At 40.0% G+C, this 15122-nt stretch overlaps 1 protein-coding gene across 6 annotated transcripts in view; it reads right to left on the reverse strand.

Moving 5' to 3' along the window:
• Positions 1–15122, reverse strand: part of SIK3 (SIK family kinase 3) — a 246769-nt gene that overhangs the window by 75761 nt on the left and 155886 nt on the right. The gene's annotated exons all lie outside the window — the stretch shown is intronic.

Below are 15122 nucleotides of genomic sequence, written 5' to 3' on the forward strand. Positions count from 1 at the left end.
AAATATACTTATTTGGTGACTATACTCTGGAGCGCATAATAATATGCCAGATAAAATCCATCTGCATTTATGTGTTTCTCAAATATTTCTTAAATTGTTATTAGTTTTTATAGACAATAACAGAAAACAAAGGCAAGTTTCTACCACTTTCAGTGAAATGATTTTATTGGCAACGTGGCTAACTAAACTACAGCACAAGATTTTCCATGTGATGAGCTTTGTGATACTATAAACCAAGCTATCTTCGATATTTAAAAATAAACTGATAGACCCAGAGCCAATCCCATTAATTACCAGTTACCAATACCAATAAAATGAAGTATTTTTTCTAATAATGGCAGTAGGTTTATATCGAACCAGTGAATCCTAAACCCCAGTTCTTTGTCTAACTAATAACATATCAAGATCATAACAGCTGATGGGATTAGAAACACTGGCAATACAGCTAGCTCTACTCAAAAACTTCCTGTCCTTAAACGAACTCATCTAGGTGGGAAAAGAACACATTTGCCATCCTAAGAATCCGCAGATAGTGGGAAAGTAAAAAAAAAATCAGACAATAAAAATACGTGTATTACTGTTTATCAAGAGTAGTCTCAATGATCTTGACCCAACGGTTCAGGCACCACGGAAATCACTGACAGGACCAGTCGGATCGATCTCTTCTTCATCACCAAGAGAAAGTCTGGCCTAAGACACAGGCACTAGCAGTAACTACCCAGACTGAGGGCTTAGGACAAGAAATGGAGGTAGTAGGTGACGAAGGGGAGCCAAATGACAATCCACCTACAGAGCAGATTTTCAAATAATTCAAACTACACTCTGACCACAAACAGCATACAATTTTGGAGATCAAATCCTACAACAATCTTAAGAACAACGTCTCATAGGATCACTGAAATTATTAAGAAAGGCCCAGAATTACTGTAATTGTTTGTGTTATCAGTGGCTCCTACACCAGTTTCTTGAAGCATTTTGCTCAAAAACAATCCTTTATTATAGTTGAGGGGACCAATTTAGTAGGAGAAGAGAGAGAACAAGAAGTGTTCAGCTTAGAAGTCGAAAGGACTAGAACACCACTTTCTCTAGGAGTTCAGAGGTGGTGACAAATGAGCACACACTCTGGTGTATTTATGCTTCTGGTGAGATCTGTCGAATGAACTTTAAACAACACAAAGTCCCTAACTAGGGACAGTCACTTAATATAAGCTGTTAAAGAACTGGACATCCATCAAATGTGCAACGCTAGGTTTTCTTTTCAGATGCCATTCTCTCTAACAGTACCTGCACCTTTGACCCTCTATCCCTCTTAACCCAAGGCCTAATTATTCTAATAATATGTTTTAGCTGCTAAACTTCGTCTAATTAAAGGGCTTTGAAGAGACAGCTATTCTTGAGAAACATAAAAATAAACCCTTATGAAGGTTTACCATCAGAAGCTCATTTGGCCAAGCCACCCATTAATTAAAATGCTCAAGAGACATTCGTCTGGCAGTAAATACTAATTACCAGAACACATCAAAGAGCTTCTTAAATACAACAGAATGATTAATTTCGTGATTTCCAAAATAAGTGATTTTCTTTTATTTTAAAAAAAAAAAACCTCTTTATATTTTCTAAGTACTTTGTTTTCCTAAAATGACTGGAAAGTTCTTAAACTTGCTACAGAGGCCAGGAGCTGGTGGAATGCAGCCTCGTCCTGTTTTATCTCCACAGTGACACGCTGGCTGTCCTTGGACAAATCATTTATACTGCCAATATCCCCACCTCTTGATCTGCTGAACAGAAATAAACCCTGTTACACACTGTGGCCAAAGAAAGGAGAGCCTATTTGGGAATAAACTTGTACTATGATGAAGAGTTATCCTGTATGATACAACTTTAACTTTCAAAGACATTTAAAAAGCTGTTTTTAAAAAGGCCCACTCAGCATTATACATAGGATATTCAAGCATTTGGCTAATAGATCTGAGGTTCATCAGGATTCAGAGTGCCTGAAGGTAATTATTACATACACCCGTTTCTGTTACATGGTTCTGGTTAAAAGGCATTTGTGATAGCAGCAGCCTGGGGAGAGGAGCTGAAGCTGTTACAGTATTTTCCCAAAGACGCCTACAGTATCCCTACAGTTATGAATACAAAGATATACAAATCGCTTTTCTAAAGTGCTGGCTGCAAGCATCGGATCTTGTTTTTCTCAGTGACTGTGTTTGCTGTTCATGTTTTCTCCGCTTCGGGAGCTTCGTGCTCCTGTCCCAAGACAAGGCTGTCTTAGCAGCTCCGCATCGTTCAGACTGTTCAAACTCTGCCTTTATTTCTGCCTGTCTCAGGACGGCTGCCACCGCCACCCCATCCCTGGTCGTCTGCTTTCCGAGTAAACCTACGGGGGCTGGTGGGTGTGCCAGGAAGCTGGCAGCCTGCAGCGGTTTCCAGTCCCCCGCTCAAGCTGCCTTTCAGCTGCCTGTGGACAAATGGCTGCTTTATGTTCCTGTGTGCCCTACAGGCAGGCAGCAAAACTTCTGCGAGCTCAGATGCAACATTTAACTTCCAGCAAAGAAACCCAGAGCAGTCGCCCAGCCTGGCCTTAACCCAAAGTCACAGCATTTGAATAAATCCTGGGGTCATTTCAGAAGGCACATGGAACAAACAGGCTCCTGAACCACTCAAAAGACAAAGTTTCTTTCTTTTTTTTTTTTTAAAGATTTTATTTATTTATTTGAGAGAGAGAGAGACAGACAGACAGACGGACAGACAGAGCATGAGAGGGGCGAGGGGCAGAGGGAGAAGCAGACTCCCTGCTGAGCAGGGAGCCCAATGTGGAACTCAATCCTGGGACTCCAGGATCATGACCTAAGCCAAAGACAGTTGCTTAACCAATGGAGCCACCCAGGAGTCCAACAGTCAAAGTTTCTTAAAATACATTCTGAATCTTGTTGGGATAAACGTCCGTTTCAAGGAATGCTAAAAAAATGGTTCTGCCTTCTTCCAAGGAGCTCAGTGAGCTAGTTCTCCTATATACCACATAGAAGAATATACATACTATATATCCTATGCACTGTATATACCCCCTCCTCCATCCCCAACTTCCCACATGGCAGTCTGGCCCCTGCCCTCTGCGCCCAGCCACTCACCAGTCTAACCCGCGAGGCACCAACCCCACCACAGGACGCCCCCCCTTCACGGATTCACTACTTATCTACTTAGCAGCCCCTCTACCTCTGGGGCAAACTTCCAAGTTTTTCTCTATCACAGCTCCACTCCAACCACTTCAGTCAAGACAAGGCCGAGGCGACAGTCAAAGGAGAGAAAATGGGTCTCCTGTCTCAAGCTCTCAGCAAAAGGAAGGAGTCAAAGTTGTCTTTCTCACTTTGCAATCACCATCCATCACTTGGCACCGGACTTCTTTAATCTTTTTTACTGGCTCTTCCTCATGAAACAGGAAAAAGCCAGTGATACCCAGGGATGTATATTCCTCGCGAGTAGAATTCTTAGAAGGGGAGGGAATGAATTCCAAAGTTTAAAAGTATCAGAGCGAGCACATGTATAAAATTTGCTTCAGAATTCCCAGCCTGTGATGTTGGCCTAATCCGACTCAGGAAGAAATATCTTGTGGTACATTTAGATTCTGACCTTTCCAAGAGCAAAAACACATCTAAGGCGGTCTTAACTTCCCTCGACCAGCTTCACTGGAGTGTCAGAGCCATGCCACTACTGGGATGGGGGGTGGGGAGCCAACACTTCTTAAAATAAGTCACTTTTCCACTCTAAACAACAGTGTCTCCGTTTGTCTGCTAAGTCTACGACTCTAAGTGATCCAAAACACGAGCTGAAAATGAACATATCCTGACAGCAGATCACACAAGAGGATAGGAACTTTTCATTTTTCATGATAAAGAAATAGCCCAGTCCAGAAACGGGGGAGTGGCCGTGGGCTAAGCTTAGGTGGCCACCTGAGAACACTTCTACCCATCCAAGCTAATCATGGCTGGCAGCTCTGTGCTTTGCCACTCACGTCTATCATTTCTTCTTTCTACACCCATGGAAACAACTTCCTGTTTATCAAACAAATGCTTCTTTCCAAAAGAGCCAGGGCGAGGCCAAGAGAACTCAGCTGCCTGGGAGAGCAGGTTAAGGAGAGTGCACTCGCCCCAGTGTCACACCGTCCCTAACCCGTGCAGACCGGTGCTCGCCCCAAGCTGCTCCGGACTGGAGGAAGGAGGTTTGCTACTTTGTTTTCCTTGCCAAGAACTCAACCACCTCACACCAAACTTCTTGACTTGTTGCTGCTTCTTATTGATATCTTTTTTCTTCAGGCTTCCAAAACCCTTGTTGTCACCCCATTCTCTTTCCCCCACACCCACATCCAATCCATCAGCAGATTTTATTAGCTCTACCTTCAAAATACATCCAGAATTCAACTAGCCCTCACTCCATCTCCAACCCACCCTCAGGATAGCAACCTAGCCCAAAAGCCATTCTCTCCCTCCTGAATCACTGTAATAGTTTGTCCTCCTGCTCCTAACTAGTACCCCTGATTCTGTCCTTGGCCCCCTGCGACACACTCTCAAAACAACTGCCAAAGTAATAAACTTTTAAAAACTTTCTACTTTGAAATAATTACAGACTCACAGGAAGTTGCAAAGAGAGTATGGACAGAGCCCATGTACCCTCTGCCCACTCTCCCCACAATGGTCAAATCTTACCTAATGCTAGAACAACATCAAAACCTAGAATGTGACAGGGGTACCACGTGAGTCCAGTCCTATGCCATTCTACCAAGTGTATGCTCATGGAGCGACCACAGTACTCGAGATATGGAATGACCTGTGAGTTTCTCATTAGTGAGTGTTCCTGCAGATCTAACAACAAAAAGCACACTCTTGCCCTCTGTCTATCCCAAGTAAATTAAGCATTTTCCTTCAAAGTCTTGAGAAAACACAATTTCTTTGTGAAACGCTTACAGTCACAAGATATGCCTTAGCTCTTTGAGTTTTAAACTAGAATTATTTCCATTGTTTCCTATGCCTCCTTACTACACGCAAAAGAGTGTTCTCCATATAATCGATGCTTCATAATTACAGGCTAACTCAAGGACTATCAACCAGAGAAAAGATTATAAACTTTTATAAAAACGTGTTTCTTTACTCTTCACTTTGCCACTAAACTAAGTTTATAAACTAAGCACTGTTTATTTCAGTCTTTATAACAAAAACGGGCTATTCTTCCAATATGAAGTCCTTTCAGATTAATGTATAAAACAGGATTTGTTTTCTTATAGCTTCTTAAAAAAATACTTCTAGACTAAGCATTAAGCCCAGGCAGCCTAGGAAACGGAATCCCATATATTCCAAAAGGCCTTCCAAGAATGTTGTTCAGACATTTCTTATGTAGTGCGAATGTTTCACACGCTACGCCCATACCCATACACTAGCAAATGTGGGTTGGCTAAGTTTGCAATGTAGAGTTTATTCCCCCATTCCTAATATAATCTGCAGGCTCCAAATCAAGCTCATTCTTTGAAAACCATCTCAAAGGTCATTTATCTGACGCTCTTCCTAACCTACTCACCCACCCTAGAAGAAAATACTGCATAATTTGTGTCTAATGGCCTTTATTCTATATATTTCTATAATGTCAACTGTATTACAATTATTTAACATGTGTGTCTTCCCTTTTGAACTAGGCCTTCTTGGCCTATGGATGGGTTTCTATCTGTGAATCCCTGTAAGGTATAGGAAAATATGTACCGTGTGCTTCTGTTTACTGGAAGGGAGAAGTAAATTTTCTTTCATTTATTTGACAGTGAGAGAGAGAAAGAGAGAGAGAGAGCACATAAGTAGGAAGAGCAATAGGCAGAGGGAGAAGCAGGTTCCCCACTGAGCAGGGAGCCTGATGCTGGGCTCCGTCCCAGGACCCAGGGATCATGACCTGAGCTGAAGGCAGACAGACGTTTAACCAACTGAGCCACCAGGCATCCTTTAATGTAAAATTTTCTAAAAATGATTACTTATAGGGGGATGAGAAAGGGGTGGAAGCTAGATTCTCCTGAACGTACCCTGTTTTATAGCTTTAACCTTGGAAACACATAATGTCTTAAATAACTCAAACAATTCACAACTGAATCAAACAGAAGAAATGGTAATTTCTAAAATTTGAAACCAAACTGAATAAAGGTGAACCTAGCTGTGAATTAAGCTATGACATAACCAATCAGAGAATACTAGTTTTAAGTGACACACACAGTATTTTATGTTAATGGGATATATCCTCAGGACAAAAAGAACCAGTCTCCTTAATATTGAGATTGCTTTGAATCAATTTTGCCCCCATTCTCTCGTATCAAATACATAATTAGGCTAAAGTCATTTGGAACCACAATTTTTAGCATAAGACAAACAAGATCTAAATACATCATATTCAAGAAGTTACAAATGTTGAAATCTTAAATTCAATTGGAATGTTAGTACAGACTCCCCTTTACTTTCCTCTATATAAAAAAAAATATATATTTCCTACCTCTGTCCCTGAAAAGGCCTCTAAGCAATGACAGTCCCGTAGCAGTAATAAGTATCCCGAGGGCACAGATTGTGGTCTCTACCGTGCTATTTTCCACTTGAAAGAACCACAGCTCCTAGGAGACATGTTTGATTCCAGGTCGGAGACAAGAGATGTTCAGGGTAAGCCTGTGATATCTTACCTAAAAGCAAGGAAGCTATCAAAGACTACTGCGATCATGTCAAAAGGACACAGGAGTCAACTTAAAGAGGATCCTGCTGGCTAAGTGGAATAATTTAAACATCAAAAGAGTAACAACTCAAGGGACTGAAAGACATGAAATGTATTAAAATTCCTAAATTTGTAATGATATTACCAATAAAATCAACTTTTTTTGGTCACCACTGGAGACAGATAGGGTACCAATGCATAATTCTGAAATTGAGCACGAATGAAAAGAATCAAGCACTTATTTTGCCTTTATTACAGTTTCTAAATAGTTTATAAGCAACGTTCTTTACAAAAGAACTAGAGCTAACAAATACAGAAAGAATGAGAGAAGAGAAAATCACCCTTTTGCAACTTCTAATGAAATATATGCCTAAGCAGCTAAATAAGAAGAGTGGCTAAAACATCAGGTCAAAGGTTGATGGGACACTTTGTAAGAACTTTGTAAAACTGTATACATCACTGTATACGTCACTACAAGTGGGGAAACCAGACATTACACAACTCCTGAGATGCTATACTAGGAAGACGTAGTATTCTTGCCCCCGTTACCCCTACACTGGCCTGTGTTTAACCAAACCACTTTATAACACATAGTGAACTAGGGGAATGTGCTGAGTGACACAAGGAGGACCCAAATCCATAACGTGGGAAATTTTACAGGATGATCTAGTTTCTTCAACAAATAGAAGGCTCAGAAAGTAAGTGTGTGTTGGCAGGAGAGGGTTAGGGTTGTTACAAGTGATTAAAAATTGGAGACGCTTATCAACTTAATGGATGTATGGACTTTGCTGCATCATGGCTTAAGCAAACTATAAAAAGATGTTATGACTGGGCGCCTGTGTGGCTCAGTTGGTAAGTGTCTGCCTTTGGCTCAGGTCAGGATCCCAGGATCCTGGGATCGAGCCCCGCATCAGGATCCCTGCTCAGGGGGGACCCTGCTTCTCCCTCTGCCTCTGTACCTGCCCCTTGCTTGTGCTCACTCATTCTAGGGCTATGTGCTCTCTCTCTCAAAATAAATAAATAAACTCTTTAAAAAAATAAAAAGATGTTATGAGACAAAAGGAGAAAACTAAACATGCCATGCTTATTAGTAAAAAAAAAATACTGTTAATTTTGTTGGGTGTAAGAGTGGTATTGTACGCTTTAGTTTTGATTATGAAAGAGTAACTGATGCTCGATTTACTCTCCCACTTTAACCACCTATAAAATTCAGACTGTTTGCAGACATTGGACAATAACCAGCAAAAGACTATGATTCTTCAGAGAAATAAAGTACAAGAGGTGAACCCCATATTCACCCCAAACCACAACCTAGGGAGACAGAGCCCAAGCAAACAGGAGGATAGGGTAGAGGAAAGAGGTCAGAATTGGGGGCTACTAAGGCAGCTAGAACTTGGGTGGAGGAGGAGGAATGCCAACAATTAGCACAGAAAATCCACTCAGGGGGCGCCTGGGTGACTCAGTTGGTTAAGCGACTGCCTTCGGCTCAGGTCATGGTCCAGAGTCCCGGGATCGAGTCCTGCATCTGGCTCCCAGTTCCATGGCATGTCTGCTTCTCCCTCTGACTTTCTCCCCTCTCATCTCTCTCTCACTCTCTCTGTCTCAAATAAATAGACAGAATCTTAAAAAAAAGAAAGGAAGGAAGGAAGGAAGGAAAGAAAAGAAAAGAAAAGAAAGAAAAAGAAAAAAGAAAGAAAATCCACTCAGGTCCTTGGCTAACTCCCCAAGTGCAAATGTACAAAGTAAGACTATGGAGGGTCTAATAGAAAAAACTGATGGGAGAATGAAAGCTAAAGAGAAATTTTTAGATGTTGCACAGCATTCAGGAGATGCTGGAGTTCAAATTCAGCTTATAAGGAGAGATTTAATGTAGGTACTCAGTTGAGACCCCAGAAGACAAGACCTTAGGAATAAGGGCAAAACTCATAAAACCACCATAACAATGCCTACAGGCAACCCTCAACATGACCAAGTTGATCCATCTGTAATTTAACTTCCTGCCAGAACAGACTCAACACCACAGAAGACAACATAATCCAGAGTCTCTACAACATGTCACCTGTAATATGTAGCAAACAACAAAAAATTACTAAACATGGGAAGAAGCAGGAAAAGTAACTAATAGTCAAGAGATTAAAGTCAGTAGGAGCAGAACCAAAGATGACTTTAATACTGGAGTTAGCAAGGAGTTCAAATGACTACAATTAATATGTTAAAGAAAACAAAGGAAAAGACATACAAAAAGGATGAAAAGATAGAATATGTCAAGGGAAAACCAGAATCTAAAATATATATAATCTAGGGCTCCTGGGTGGTGTAGTTGGCTAAGTGTCTAACTCTTGGTTTCAGCTCAGGTCACGATCTCAGGGTCCTGGGACTGAGCCCTGTGTTGGGCTCCATGCTCTGCACAGAATCTGCTTAAGACTCTTTTTTTCCTGGGGTGCCTGGGTGGCTCAGAGGGTTAAAGCCTCTGCCTTCGGCTCAGATCATGATCTCAGGGTCCTGGGATGGAGCCCCGCATCGGGCTCTCTGCTCAGCGGGGAGCCTGCTTCCCCCTCTCCCCCCGCCTGCTTCTCTGCCTATTTGTGATCTCTCTCTGTCAAATAAATAAATAAAATCTTAAAAAAAAAAAAACTCTTAAAAAAAAAAAAAGACTTTTTTCCTGCTCTGCCTGCCTGCTCCCATACTCTCTTTCTCTAATAAATAAATCTTTAAAAAGGATATTTATATACATATGTAATCCTATATTCTAAAATAGCAAAACACCTGAAATTGTGAATTTATTAGATAGGTTTAACAGCTGACACAGAAAAAGATAGGATTAACAACCTTGAGATAGGTATAATGGTTATGTTTCCTAAAGTTCTTATATATAAAAGAAAACATTAAATATTTATGAATGAAATTATGATGATTTCTTTAAAATACTTTTAACAAAGAAAAGTGGGGGAAAGGATGAAACAAAAACAGCAACATGTTGATAATTGTCAAAACTGGGTGATGAGCACAATATCTAATGAACAGAGTTATATATAACATATATAATGAACAATATATAATGAACAGAGTTCATTATACTGTTCTCTTCCCTCTTACATACATTTGAAAATGCTTGTATTAAAAAGCTTTTAAAAATGGAATCTATCATCTGTACACCTGTGTTCATAACAGCATTATGTTCCATAGCCAAAAGGTGGAAACAACCCATGAATCCATCCCTGGATAAATGGATAGACAAAAAGTGGTATAAACACACAATGGAATATTACTCAGCCTTAAAGAGGAAAGAAATTTTGACACATACAACATGGATGAACCTTTAGGACATCATGCAGAGTGCAACAAGCCAGTCACAGAAGGACAAATACTGCATGATTCTACTTGTTGGAACTACCTAGGATAGTCAAATTCATATGGACAGAACACAGAATGGGGATGCCAAGGACCAGGAAATGGGTAAATGTAAAGTTAGTGTTTAACAGACACTGACTTTTGAGTCTTGCAAGATGAAAAGACTTCTGTGAATGGACAGTGAAGTGACATGAACATAATTAATGCCGCTGAACTGCATGCTTAGAATGGTTACAACAGTATACTGTATGTTATGCATATTTCACCATAATGGCTTTAAAAATGGAATCAGTCAAGGAAGCCCAGACAACTCAGTTAGCTAAGCATCCGACTCTTGATTTTGGCTCAGGACATGGAGGCTGTCTGAGATTTTCTCTCTTCCTCTCTCTGTGTCCCTCCTCCCCCACTGTGCTCTCCCTCTCTAAAAAATAAATAAATAAAAGTGGGATCAATCTCAATCTCTCTCTTACACACACACACACACCAGACCAGAACATATCTTCAGGACATCAAAGTTTGAAAGCACACCAAAATATAATGCACTAATTCCATATTATGTGATTAAAAAATCTCCTTATATAAAAAGTTAATTTCTAAATATTATGATTAAAATATTCTTAATTTTTCTAGTAGTTTCACTTTATCAGACAAACTGCATTTTCCAAAGAAGGTCAGGAAAAAAACAGTTCGAAAAATCCTCAGAAAAAAATATTAATAAAGGAGCCAGGCAAACATATTCCTTTGGGACTTGCATATATTAAAAGCAGCAAAAATATTTTGCTAATTCTTGGGGGCACTTATTTTTGTATAATGGTAGAATGGGCCGGGTGATCATGCAACCGTGAATGGATGTTTACCAGTAAAGTAAGGTCATCAAACTACGTTTTGAGGCAAGAAGCAAAGGTGGCTTCCTCATCCATCTGGGGCAGGTTGCAAACATAAATGCTAAAGTCATGGCTGATATTAATAAAACAAAACCCAAAAATGAAGAAGAATGAACGGAAAATTAATTGGGAAGGAGACAGAAGTTAAATGTCTTAACTCAGAGTGATTAAACAAAGTTCAGAGAGATAGTTATTTGCTTCTGTCAGCAAAGCCTTAGAAAACTGCTAGTTTTTATAGCCAAAGGGAGTAAATAATTCAGTGGGTAAATAGTATTTTAGTTATAAAGATATATAGAAGGTCATAAGGATTAAATATTAAAAACAAGTTATAAACAAAACACAAACCCAGCTTGTAGCAGTGTGTTCAAATAAACAAATGTGATAGTGTTCTCAAACAAGTAGAAGGTCCCAAGATAACACATAAGAAACGCATAACATCTGGTAGGCATGGTCATACACGTCAGTCTCTCCTACGCTCTGCCCAACTGGTCAGTCTCTGAGTGTCCTGCAACATAAATAGATGGCTTTCTGAGAAGTTCTAGGTTCCATACATGCTGGCACCATTAGGAAGTGTTATTTTTAAGGTTCCAAGAATGTCCATAATAAATCATACACACTTCAACAAACTGCTGTTAATAATTTATTATGAATGCCCCTGAGTTCTGCCTGGTATTCAGGAAACTTCTCTTGATAAAATACTGGATTTATGACTTCATGGTCTCAAATAGGAAGTTTGGGGATATATATCTAAAGAAATCATACTGTGGAAGTTTTAAATTATGAGTTTAGTGGTTTGCCAAACTAACCAGTTTCTCCATTCTGCTTGTAAAATTAAACACACCCACACTGTCACAGCTGCCCCTTTGTAATATAGTTCTGAATAGTATCCAATAATCGTTTCAACAAATCAAATCAATGAGTAATAAATATTCATTCAATGACCACTTACTGGAGCCTATTAAACTTCTCAGAATTCATAATCTTCAATATCTTTCTCCGCAGTCATCCAGAAAACGAAAAGATATTTTTTTCCCACATCAAAAACTCGTTAACTAAAATGTGTTAGGAAAGAACAAGAAAATTCCATTTTGACTTGGTTATACTTCTTTGCAACACCATGAAATCATTTATACTGAGTGCTTACTGTATGTTAGACACTGTGTGAAGCAATGAAGACGCCAATGCATAGAATTCGAATGCTACAATCTGCAATCTAGTGACATTCTTTCAGTCACTTAGTCTTTCATCCAACTGATCAATAAATACTGACTAAGCAGGTATCCTCCAAGGGCACTATTCTAAGTACTAGAGATTTAGCAAGGCTCAAAATGTACAAAGTTTAATCTCATATATGGTCCTTGTTGATAAGAACCAAGAAGGAAAATAACGCAAGAATGGAGATACAGAGCAGTGGGTCAGCAGAAAAAGTGAGATTTTAGATAGCATGGCTGGCAGAGATCTAGCTAATAAGGTAACATTTTATAAGACAGCTGAAAGAAATGGGAGAGCAGTGTAGGTATCTGGGAAAAGGGTATTTCAGGAAGAAGGAATAGAATATATGAAGGACTTAATGTGAGAACACACCAGAGAGTTTAAGGAACAAAAAATAAAGGCCAGTGTGAAAAAGGGCAGAGTTCTGGGAGCTGAGGTCAGAGATGCAGCTGGAGACCAGATTATAGAGAGTTTCACTGACCACATAAAGGAACATGCATTATTCTAAATAGATGGGAAAGAAAACAGAAATGGCCGAGTGGTAAGATTTCACTTTCATTTTTTAAAGAATCACTCTCACTGCAATAGCAGAATCACATCAGACTTAGGGACACTGGTTAAAGTCTACTACAACAATCATAGCAGATGACTATGACCTAGACCAGGCTGGCACTCATAGAAATGGTGACTGAATTCAGCCTGCAGTCTGAAGGTAGAGTCACCAAGATTTACTGATAGTTTTGGCACAAGATGTGAGCAAAGAAAAATTAAGTGTGACCCTAGAGATGTTTTTGATGTGAGCAACTGGATGAATGGAGTTGCCCTTATTGAGATGTGGAAGACTGGTGAGCAAAGAAAGTAGGTAAATGGGGGAGGGGGAGTCTGATAGAGTTTCTGGAGGTAAATCCATCTCAAAAGAGCCCCTCAATGACTGCCCCTGCCCCTGCCAAGAGACTTGAGCTCTGAGCATTGTCCACACCACATATCCAGCAACTCGTCGGTGACAGTTCAGGTCCCCACCCACACACTGATTCCTGACTTGGTTTCTGCTCTGATGTCTCTGCTTCTGTAGGGTGCACCTTGCCTGGATCATGGCTGATATATTCAGCTATACATCCCCTCAACCACCTCTCACCAAAATGACTAGAAGGAGGAATACTCAACAGAGGAAAAATTCAGAGACAGTGCCCTCTGCCACAGAACTATTGGATATGGACATAAACAGTATGTCGGAAAGGGAATTCAGGGTAACAATTATCCAGGCAATGGCTGGGTTGGAGAAGACCATAGTGACAATATAGAATCTCTAAGGGCGGAAGTGAGAGCCGATCTGGCAAAAGTTAAAAATGCTATCAATGAGATCCAATCTAATCTAAATACTCTAACGGCTAGGGTAACTGAGGCAAAAGACAGAATTAGTGATCTAGAAGACACACTGATAGAAAAGAAGGATCAAGGGGAAGCCTGGAACAAACAGCTTAGAAACCATGAAAACACAATTAGGGAAATAAATGACGCCATGAAATGTTCCAGCGTCAGAATTACTGGGATCCCTGAGGGGGTGGAGAAAGAGAGAAAACTAAAAGATATAGTTGAACAAATTCTGGATGAAAATCTCCCCAATCTGTGGAATGGAACAAGTGTTCTTGTCCTAGATGCAGAAAGGACACCCCCTAAGACCAACAAATCTAGAAAGACCTCCAAACACTTGATTGTGAAACTCACAAATCATAATTTTAGACAAGAGCTTCTGAGTTCAGGTAGAGGGAAAAGATTCCTTATGTACAGAGGAAGGTCCATCAGAATAACATCAGACCCATCCACAGAAACCTGACAAGCCAGAAAGGGCTGACAAGACATATTCAGGGCATTAAATGAGAAGAAAATGCAGCCAAGAATACTTTAACCAGCAAGGCTGGCATTCAAAATGGGTGGAGAGATAAAGAGCTTCCAAGACCAGCAAGGTTTAAAAGAGTATGTGACCACCAAGCCAGCACTACAAGAAATATTAAGGGGGGTTTTATAAAAGAAAAAAGAACCCAAGAGTGACAAAGAACAGAAATTTATAGAGACAATGTATAGAAACAAGGACTTCATAGGCAACATGATGTCAATAAAAACTTATCTTTCAATAATCACTCTCAATGTGAACAGCCTAAACGCTCCAATAAAACAGGACAGGGTTGCAGACTGGATAAAATGACAGGACCCATCCATATGCTGTCTACAAGAGACACACCTGGAACCTAAAGATACATCCAGACTGAAAGTGAAGGGATGGAGAAGTATCAACGGGTCTCAAAAGAAAGCTGGGGTGGCGATTCTCATGTCAGATAAATTAGATATTAAGCTGAACACTGTAGTCAGAGATACAGAAGGACACTACATCATTCTTAAAGGGTCTATCCACCAAGAAGATCTAACAATTGTAAATATTTATGCTCCCAATATGGGAGCAGCCAAATACCTAAGCCAACTGTTAAAATAAAGAGTCCTATTGATATGAATACATCAATTGTAGGGGATCTTAACACACCACTCTCAGTAATAGATCATCCAAGCAGAAAATCAATAGAGAAATGAGAGCTCTGAATGACACATTGGACCAGATGGACTTCATAGATACATACAGAACATTCTACCGTAAAACAACAGAATATTCATTCTTCTTGTGCGCACATGGAACTTTCTCCAGAATAGACCACATACTGGGTCACAAATCAGGGCTCAACCAATACCAAAAGATTGAGATTATTCCCTGCATATTCTCAGATCACAATGCTTTGGAACAGGAACTCGACCACAAGAAAAAGTTTGGAAGGAATTCAAACACTTGGAAGCTAAAGACCATCCTGCTCAACAATGTTTGGATCAACCAGGAAATCAAAGAACTTCAATAATTCATGGAAACCAATGAGAATGAAGACACACTGGTCCAAAACCCTATGG

This window comes from Neovison vison, chromosome 7 (assembly GCF_020171115.1).
Source record: "Neovison vison isolate M4711 chromosome 7, ASM_NN_V1, whole genome shotgun sequence".
Classification (NCBI taxonomy): Eukaryota; Metazoa; Chordata; class Mammalia; order Carnivora; family Mustelidae; genus Neogale; species Neogale vison.